Below are 10311 nucleotides of genomic sequence, written 5' to 3'. Positions count from 1 at the left end.
AACAAACAAGAGTCTTAAGAAACTTTTTTTCATAATGAAATCCTAAACCAAAATGAGAAAAAATATATATCAGGGTGAAAGGGATTTAGATAGAGAACATCATCGGGTAGAATATTCTACCTTCATTCAAAACCCCTCCACACAGAACACCTGGTAGATAAATTAACAATGTTGCAGAGCAATGAATAGTCAGGATCAGAAATCGTGGTGAGTTGAGGATGATGATGTATCCGGGCAGCACCTACAATATACTGGGCTCTGTCTGCAAACAAAGGAAGACACAGGCCCAGCTCCCAAGAATTGACAGTCTAAGAAGGGTTCTGATGGCTTCCAGCAGAATGTTGGATTGTGTAGGACCTGACTGTGTGAGCTACTTGTTCAGAGAAGGGTTGGATCAAGGAGAACAAGCAGAACAGCAATGGGACTCCATGTGGAGGACTCCACACAGGGCCTGTTTTCTGTAGGACAAGTAGCCAGATGTAGCGTGACCATGAGTAATAAATGAAGGGGGGGTGGGCTCCCTTTTATGAACACCCAGCCAGCCAGTTAGCTATAAAGTCCCTCTTGGTGGCTGTTCTCTGCTTGCTTTACCTGTAAAGGGTTAACAAAGTTCCCCAGCTAAAGGAAAAGGAGTGGGCACCTGACCAAAAGATCCAATGGGAGGGCTAAAACTTTTTAAAATGGGGAAAAAACTTCTCTTTGTCTGTGTCTGTTCTCTGGAGACGGGACATGGAGCAGCAATTCTGTGTAAGGCTGGAACCAGGTATGAAAATTCATCTTCCATGCTGAGAAAAATCATTGGACAGGGAATGTTTAACTAGACACGATCAGGTTTATTTCTTTATTTTGGCTTGTGGATCTCCTCTGTGCTAACCCCAGATACTTTTGTTTTGCTTGTAACCTTGAAGCTGAATCTCAAGAGAGCTATCTTGATGCTTAATTTTTGTAATTGTTTTCTTTTAAGATCTAGCAAAAAGCCTAAGTTCCAGATGTGCTTTCTTCCTTTTTATTTTTAACAAAATTTACCTTTTTTAAGAACAGAATTGGATTTTTGGTGTCTTAAGAGGTTTATGCATGTTGTTTAATTAGCTGGTGGCAACAGCAGATTTCCTTTGTTTTCTTTCTCAGCTCTTCCCCGGGGGATTTGAAAGGGCTTGAGGATACCCCACAGGGAAGAATTCCCAAGTGCTCCTTCCTGGGTCCAAGGGGTTTTTTTGCATTTGGGTGGTGGCAGCGTTTACCAAGACAAGGTCAGAGAAAAGCTGTAACCTTGGGAGTGTAATACAAGCCTGGAGTGGCAAGTATTGATTTTTTAAATCCTTGCCAGCCTCCACCTTCTGCACTCGAAGTGCCAGAGTAGGGATTCAGCCTTGACACCATGTGTATAAGCGACAAACCTGGACCCATTTGTTTTGTCAGTGAAGGTCTAAGGGTACGTCTTCACTACCTGCCAGATCGGCGGGTAGTAATCGATCTATCGAGGATCGATTTATCGGGTCTCGTCTAGACGCGATAAATCGATCCCCGAACGCGCTCTCTGTCGACTCCGGAACTCCACCAGAGCGAGAGGCGGAAGCGGAGTCGACGGGGGAGCTGCGGCCGTCGATCCCACGCTGTGAGGACCCGAGGTAAATCGATCTAAGATATGTCGACTTCAGCAGTGTAGTTGCCTTAGTCCGACGAATGGCTAATCAAATTATACACCAACAAATGATGGCCCTATACCAGCCGGTGAAGGCTGAGGATTGGGGGCCATAAGGCTCTCAAAATGCTTTTCAGGGGGGAATCTTGTTAGGTCCAAAAACTGAAAAACATGTTTTTCTCGGCTTCTGCTTGTTATCCCAGTAAACATGCTTATCTCAGCTCTCACTGTCGTTTCCCATGCAGGAAAGCTGCACGTATACAGGATGTATAGAAGATATATGGCAAAGGGGAGGGGGTTGGACGGACCCTGGGAAAGGAATGTAAAGGACGGGAAGCTAAACAGATGTATCCTGATTACTACTAGAACTGAATCTAAACAATGCATAGGTTAGCAGAATTAGACACGCTAAGTTGTTTGTCTCTCTGTATAAAAAAGGGCCCAGTTGTGCTTGTAAGGTGTGTCTCTTTCTCAGGCACTAGCCGAGTAGAGCACCCTCTCAGCTGACTGACTAATAAAGGGTCTGGTATCTGTCCTCTTGTCTCTCCGTGCCTCCTTGGGGTAATGGGGAAACGAGCCCATTTGGCTAACACTCCCTGCACCCTGACCTACCCCCTGCCCCCACACAGCCCCTAGCTACCCCCTCCCTGCACCCTGAGCTACCCCTGCCCGCACAAAGCTCCTAGCTACCCTCTCCCTGCACCCTGAGCTACTCCCTGCCCGCACCCAGCTCCTAGCTACCCTCTCCCTGCACCCTGAGCTACGCCCTGCGCGCACACAGCCCCTAGATACCCCCTCCCTGCACCCTGAGCTACCCCCTGCCTCCACACAGCCCTAGCTACCCTCTCCCTGCACCCTGAGCTAACCCCCTGCCCCCACACAGCCCCTAGCTACCCTCTCCCTGCACCCTGAGCTACACCCCCACCCGCACCCAGCTCCTGGCTACCCCCTCACTGCACCCTGCGCTGCCCCCCACCCGCACACAGCCCCTAGCTACCCTCGCCCTGCACCGTGAGCTACCCCCTCCCTGCACCCTGAGCTGCTCCCCACCCACACACAGCCCCTAGCTACCCCCTCCCTTCAACCTGAGCTACCCCTCCACCCGCACACAGCCCCTAGATACCCCCTCCCTGCACCCTGAGCTACCCCCTGCCTCCACACAGCCCCTAGCTACCCTCTCCCTGCACCCTGAGCTAACCCCCTGCCCCCACACAGCCCCTAGCTACCCTCTCCCTGAACCCTGAGCTACCCCCTGCCTGTACACAGCCCCTAGATACCCGCTCCCTGCACCGAGCTACCCCCTGCCATACACAGCCCTTCGCTACCCCCTCCCTGCACCCTGCGCTACCCCCTGCCTCCACACAGCCCCTAACTACCCCCTCCCTGCACCCTGCGCTACCCCCTGCATCCACACAGCCCCTAACTACCCCCTCCCTGCACCCTGAGCTACCCCACACCTGCACACAGCCTCTAGCTACCCTCTCCCTGCACCCTGAGCTACTCCCTGCCCGCACACAGCTCCTAGCTATACCCTCCCTGCACCCGGAGCTACCCCGTGCCCGCACACAGCTCCTAGCTATCCTCTCCCTGTACCCTGACCTACCTCCTGCCCCCACACAGCCCCTAGCTACCCCCTCCCTGCACCCTGAGCTACTCCCTGCCCACGCACAGCCCCTAGCTACCCTCTCCCTGCACCCTGAGATACCCCCTGCCTCCACACAGCCCCTAGCTACCCTCTCCCTGCACCCTGAGGTACCCCCCACCTGCACACAGCCTCTAGCTACCCTCTCCCTGCACCCTGAGCTACTCCCTGCCCGCACACAGCTCCTAGCTATCCCCTCCCTGCACCCTGAGTTACTCCCTGCCCCCACACAGCTCCTAGCTATCCTCTCCCTGTACCCTGACCTACCTCCTGCCCCCACAGAGCCCCTAGCTACCCCCTCCCTGCACCCTGAGCTACCCCCTGCCCCCACACAGCACTAACTACCCTCTACCTGCACCCTGACCTACCCCCTGCCCGCACACAGCCCCTACCTATGCCCTCCCTGCACCCTGAGCTACCCCCTGCCTCCACACAGCGCCTAGCTACCCCCTCCCTGCACCCTGCGCTGCCCCCCACCCGCACACAGCCCCTAGCTACCCTCTCCCTGCACCCTGAGCTACCCCCTCCCTGCACCCTGAGCTGCTCCCCACCCACACACAGCCCCTAGGTACCCCCTCCCTTCAACCTGAGCTACCCCACCACCCGCACACAGCCCCTAGATACACCCTCCCTGCACCCTGAGCTACCCCCTGCCTCCACACAGCCCCTAGCTACCCCCTCCCTGCACCCTGAGCTACCCCCTGCCCCCACACAGCACTAACTACCCTCTACCTGCACCCTGACCTACCCCCTGCCCCCACACAGCCCCTAGCTAGCCCCTCCCTGCACCCTGAGCTACCCCCTGCCTCCACACAGCGCCTAGCTACCCCCTCCCTGCACCCTGAGCTACCCCCTGCCTCCACACAGCCCCTAGCTACCCTCTCCCTGAACCCTGAGCTACCCCCTGCCTCCACACACCCCCTAGCTACCCTCTCCCTGCAGCCTGAGCTACCCCCTGCCTGTACACAGCCCCTAGATACCCGCTCCCTGCACCCTGAGCTACCCCCTGCCTCCACACACCCCCTAGCTACCCTCTCCCTGAACCCTGAGCTACCCCCTGCCCCCACACAGCCCTTAGCTACCCTCTCCCTGCACCCTGAGCTACACCCTGCCTCCACACAGCCCCTAGCTACCCTCTCCCTGCACCCTGAGCTACCCCCTGCCCCCACACAGCCCCTAGATACCCGCTCCCTGCACCGAGCTAATCCCTGCCCATACACAGCCCTTCGCTACCCCCTCCCTGCACCCTGCGCTACCCCCTGCCTCCACACAGCCCCTAACTACCCCCTCCCTGCACCCTGAGCTACCCCCTGCCTTCACACAGCCCCTAGCTACCCCCTCCCTGCACCCTGAGCTACCCCCCACCTGCACACAGCCTCTAGCTACCCTCTCCCTGCACCCTGAGCTACTCCCTGCCCGCACACAGCTCCTAGCTATACCCTCCCTGCACCCGGAGCTACCCCGTGCCCGCACACAGCCCCTAGCTATCCTCTCCCTGTACCCTGACCTACCTCCTGCCCCCACACAGCCCCTAGCTACCCCCTCCCTGCACCCTGAGCTACTCCCTGCCCGCACATAGCCCCTAGCTAAACCCTCTCTGCACCCTGAGCTACCTCCTGCCCCCACACAGCCCCTAGCTACCCCCTCCCTGCACCCTGAGCTACCCCCCACCTGCACACAGCTCCTAGCTATCCTCTCCCTGCACCCTGAGCTACTCCCTGCCCGCACATAGCCCCTAGCTAAACCCTCTCTGCACCCTGAGCTACCTCCTGCCCCCACACAGCCCCTAGCTACCCCCTCCCTGCACCCTGAGCTACCCCCTGCCCCCACACAGCCCTTAGCTACCCCCTCCCTGCACCCTGAGCTACCCCCTGCCCCCACACAGCCCCTAGCTACCCCCTCCCTGCACCCTGAGCTACCCCCTGCCCCCACACAGCCCCTAGCTACCCCCTCCCTGCATCTTGAGCTGTTTTCAAACTTTTTGAGCTAAGGTCCCCACCTTTGAGTTATAATTTTTGGTTGCACCCCTGCCCCAACTCCCATGCCAGACAGGTGGGTGGCTTGCTGAGGTGTGTCAGAAGGTGGAGGTGGCTCTGCCTCCCTGGACCCTGCTATCCAGGGCTCAAGCCCCACTGGCCCTGGCCCTCCCAAAAAGACATCAAACTACACCTATGCCCAAGGCCCCTCTGCCCCCCAGCCCCTGAATTTGTATAGCATGGCAAGGGGGGGGCTCAGAGAGAAAAAGGTTGAGAACCCCTGGTCTATATGTTGTGTGGTTGCTGCCCACATAACACAGAGAGAGCTGCCCCCAATGGTAACTAGCTTGAGAACCACTGGGTTAGCTAAATGACTGAGTTGGTGATTGTTAGCAATGTTCCCTCTCATTATTTGCATCTGTGTTTAATGAATTTTGTTATGTGCACCAATATGAAGCTGGGGGGTTGGGCTGAGGGGTTTGGAGTGTGGGAGAGGGCTCAGGGCCAGGGCTGAGAGTTGGGGCATGGGGGGCTGAGGGTCTGGCTGGCGGTGCAGGCTCTGGAATGGGGCCTGGGATGAGGGGTTTGGGGGGGCAGGCTGTGGCAGGGTGTGAGGACTCTCCCCAGGCCTCTCTCATCGCAGTAGCCAGGGGCTGGGGGAGAGGTGTCTCTCCCCATCTGCACCGTCCTTGATAGCCTGCTGCGCGGCCACGCAGCTTAGAGGGAACAGAGGTTACCAGGAGAGTTACACACGTCCACTGTGATGGGTCTGTAGTTCTCCTTTATGACACACGTATCCTCTCCAAAGCCCTGCCCTAAGAATGTGAAATGGAATGAGGCAGGCTCCCCACTAACAGCTGGGCAGGACAAGGAGACAGTTCAATGAGAGGCATAGGTGGAGGAAAGGGGGGGCCCAGGGCAATGCCACTGTCTGTGGAGCCCCGGAGCCAGGGACAGCTCCTCTTCTCTCCCCACCCCTCCTTGGCCAGAACTTGCAGGGGGGCAGGGACTTGGGGGAAAGGGTGGAATGGGTGCAGGGCGGAGCAGGAGCAGGGAGAGGTGGGGTAGGGTTGGGGCCTTGGGGGAAGGGGTGGGGTGGTGGTGGGGCACCCACAGGCCAGAGGTGCCTATTGGGCAGGTGAGGCTACCTGCATGTATGCTGTGGCCATCAGATCCAGAAGGGGGATGTGACCAGGTGACTCTGCCTGGGAAGCTAGACAAATACAGGGAGGAGGAGCAAGGGGTAGGGCAGGGCAGGGGTCAGGCACCTGAAATGGGTCAGTCTCAGCTGGCTTGGAGGGCGGGGAGGGCCAGAGCCCTGGCTCTAAGAAAAGAAAGTATGGGTTAAAAAAACGTTATACCCACAGATATGGAGTTCTAAGGGCAGTTTCATAGTAGACATGGTGAGCATCAGAGTTGCAAAAAGTTCTTTTCAGAATTAGTTCCATAGGTTCTAGGCCAATGTCCATTATCAGGGTGCTCCAGACTGGAGCTGGAGATCTCAGTCATGGACTCAAACATCCCCTGACGAAGCTGAAGCAGATCAGAGATAGCAGGATGCCGGCCCAAGAGTTCCTTTTATAGTTCTCTGGAAGCCTCCTGACAAGCAGGTGTTCCTTGGGTGCAGCATTGTGGCTTTGAAGTAAAACCTCCTATTTCCCCTGTATACACAGGTAACTAGTTGCATTCATCAGCATCAGGTAATTATCCGTTAAGCAGTTCAGAGACAATTTACTACAAACTTCAAAGAGAATTACAGACAATGATATTGTTACACCAAAACTTCATCAAAATGTTAAAATTCTCTTTTGATCTCTGAATCAATAGACCACAGTGACAGACAGGAACCGTCTGGTGACACTGTTAACCTCAAACCAGAGGTGGCCAACCTGTGCCTGCAAAGGAGCCATAATTTGCTAATGTACATTGCCAAAGAGCCACACTATTATGTCAGCAGCCCCCATCAGCTCCCCCACCCCACCTGCCAGCCGCCCGCCCACCAGTGCCTCCCCTCCCTCCCTGTGCCTCATGCAGCCCCCATCAGCTCCCCCACCCCACCTGCCAGCCGCCCGCCCATCAGTGCCTCCCCTCCCTCCCTGTGCCTCATGCAGCCCCCATCAGCTCCCCCACCCCACCTGCCAGCCGCCCGCCCATCAGTGCCTCCCCTCCCTCCCTGTGCCTCATGCAGCATGCAGGACGCTCTGGGGGTGAGGAGAAGAGGGAGGGCACGGCAGGCTCGGGGAAGGGGGCGGGAAGGGGCAGGGCCTTGGGGGAAGGGGGGAAGTGGGGGCAGGGCCTGTGGCAGAGGCAGGGATTGAACAGTGAGCATTGGAAAGTTTGCACCTGTAGCTCCAGCCCCGGAGTCGGTGTCTATGGAAGGAGCCGCATATTAACCTCTGAAGAGCCGCATGCGGCTCCGGAGCCACAGGTTGGCCACCCCTGCTCTAACAAGATATAGGTAAACACACACGAATACAACCACTATCTTCTTCTAATTTTCTAACAATACAAATCTATATTTCACAGCTCTAGTTTATCTAACATGGAATGGCCCCAATTACCATTTACACACTTTTGAATACAGTGGCCTCTAAAGCAGGGGTGGACAAACTTTTTGGCCTGAGGGCCACATCGGGGTTCTGAAACTGTATGGAGGGCTGGGTAAGGAAGGCTGTGCCTCCCCAAACAGCCTGGCCCCCATGCCCATCTGCCCCCTCCCACTACCTGCCCCCTGCTCCAATTAGCATAACAAAAGTGGTGATGGTATCATAATATTTAGACACACAAAAATATAGTTAGTTGTAGTTTTAAGGCTTTTTACAAGTATTACACAGGGATAGTTTAAGGTAACGTGAGCTAGAAATCCAAAATGGTGGCTGCAATAATTTAACATAAGAAAATCAAATTGGAGAACTTAGGTAGAGTTGACCAATAGCATGCAGGCAACTGGGGTGAAGTAAAGTTCAGCAGGGTGAGATTAAATTCACTCCCAGAGGTCAGTCAGGTAAGAAGGAGGTTCCTGCCTGGGTCCAGCACAAATGACAGGTAAAGCTGATTGGCTGAACAGGTATCACCCCACCAGGAGGGCACTATGGTAATAACTGGTATAGAGAGAGCAATGAATCAGAAAAGGGTCAAAAAATCCTATATAAGGTACAGAGCAGACAGGCTTCAGTGCGGGTGTGTAGTGAGCAGAAGAGATAAGAGAGCAGAGAAGAGAAGATCAAGAGAGCGGAGCAGATAGAAGCAAGAAAGAATCCTTCTAGAGCTGAAATCACCGAGATGAGTCAGAAGGAAAGTACGGAATAGATTAAGTAAGGAATAACTCTCTTGATTATAAGGAAATAATTGTTAACAAAGCTGAATGCCTGCATCCGAATGGATTTTACCCCACCCAGTCTATGACTGAGGCGAATCTCATCTTACACGCATTTAACATGCGCAAATTCAGCTTTGCGCAGTCGGCAAAAACAAACAAAAAAAAGAACAATTTAAATACTGTACCTGTAGTGCGGGCGATTCCGCCCGCCATTACACTCAATAAAAAGAAGAACAGGAGTACTTGTGGCACCTTAGAGACTAACAAATTTATTAGAGCTCTAATAAATGTGTTAGTCTCTAAGGTGCCACAAGTACTCCTGTTCTTCTTTTTGCGGATACAGACTAACACGGCTGTTACTCTGAAACCTGATTACACTCAATGTAATTTTGACTATACGCGATTTTCGCTTTATGCGCTGACAGCGAAACGTAACCCCAGCGTAAGATGAGACTCGCCTATATGTTATTACTTAATAATGTCATGTAATGTGTAATATTTCAATGCTGTTTTATATGTGTGTGTAAGAGATCTGTATGTTACATTGTAATAGGTTTGGTAAAATATTGCAACATTTTATAAAGGCTTTATAAATATGTATAAGAGGTCTATTGTATTGTGCAACATTGTATTTGCTACATGGGTCATGTAGTGTAGCTTGTGTTGCATTGTATTTTCCCTTAATGAGTGTACTTAATTGATTTGTTTAAATAAATGTTATTTGTTTTCAAAGTATTACTGCTTGAGCGTCAATCCTTGGGCAGGGCTGTATCCATATCTTCCCAGGAGTTCACAGAACTAATCTGTTCTGAGGAATCCTCTGACGGTTAGAGACTAACTCCTGGATAAAAGGTAGGCAATTCCTCTAGGCCGGGCTGCCTCCTGTTACCCATTGAGATGCACCAAATTGACAACGGTTTGCAGTTATGGAGAGGCCATTATTAGGGTGCCTTGGTTTCAAATTTTGGGGTAACAAGATCCCTAGGCCTTTAGGCCTCCCACAAAGGCCCCTGCTATTGAGTGGATCAGAATATAGAAGATGGTTGGGGTCAATCTAGACTAGGAAAAACAGGGGAGGGTCAGAGGAGATTTGCTAGTGAATCCCAACCACTTTTCCCATCAAGAGGCCCTTGGAGGCTGATGCTCCAGAGTAGAGATGGGATCCCAAGACCTTTAGGCCTCCTACAAAAGACCCTGTAGGAATCAGTCCTTCTCAGTGGTAGGAATCAGTCCTTCTCAGTGGTGCTTTCTGAATGCAGAGGAGGCAGGGAAAAGAGGCAAGTGATAAGAGGCAGCATCTCTCTTCCTTGTATTGTCCGCTGTGATCCCTTATGATTTCCCCAGGACCCTGTGCTTCCCACATCCACCAATCCTCCAATTTCCTCCCCAAAACCCAGTCCTCCTGGTTCCTTCACATTTGATGCCCTGGAACCCAGCACCTCGGGGGATTTGGGGAGGGGAAGAGTTGCCATCCCCAGGGACAGTCTCCCTGCAGGGACCAGGCTCTAGGTAATTGGGGGAGCCCAGCCCAGAGATTGCTGGAAAATGGGGTGTAGGGGCAGGAATCCAGAGTGAATGTGGGGCCTGGCCCAAGTATCCCTCACCTAGTCTCCGTGGAAGGGGCATCACATCTGGGAAGGGCGGGGGGGAGACTTCATCCAGGCAGAGGGAGCTTCTGGAGGAGTTTCTCTCTCCCTCCTCCCAGCAGGTTAGCTGGAGGCAGGAAGGCCCC

Source organism: Malaclemys terrapin, chromosome 22 (genome assembly GCF_027887155.1).
Source record: "Malaclemys terrapin pileata isolate rMalTer1 chromosome 22, rMalTer1.hap1, whole genome shotgun sequence".
In the NCBI taxonomy this organism is placed as follows: domain Eukaryota; kingdom Metazoa; phylum Chordata; order Testudines; family Emydidae; genus Malaclemys; species Malaclemys terrapin.
The sequence above is the reverse complement of the archived record's forward strand: the minus strand, read 5'-3'. Positions refer to the sequence as shown.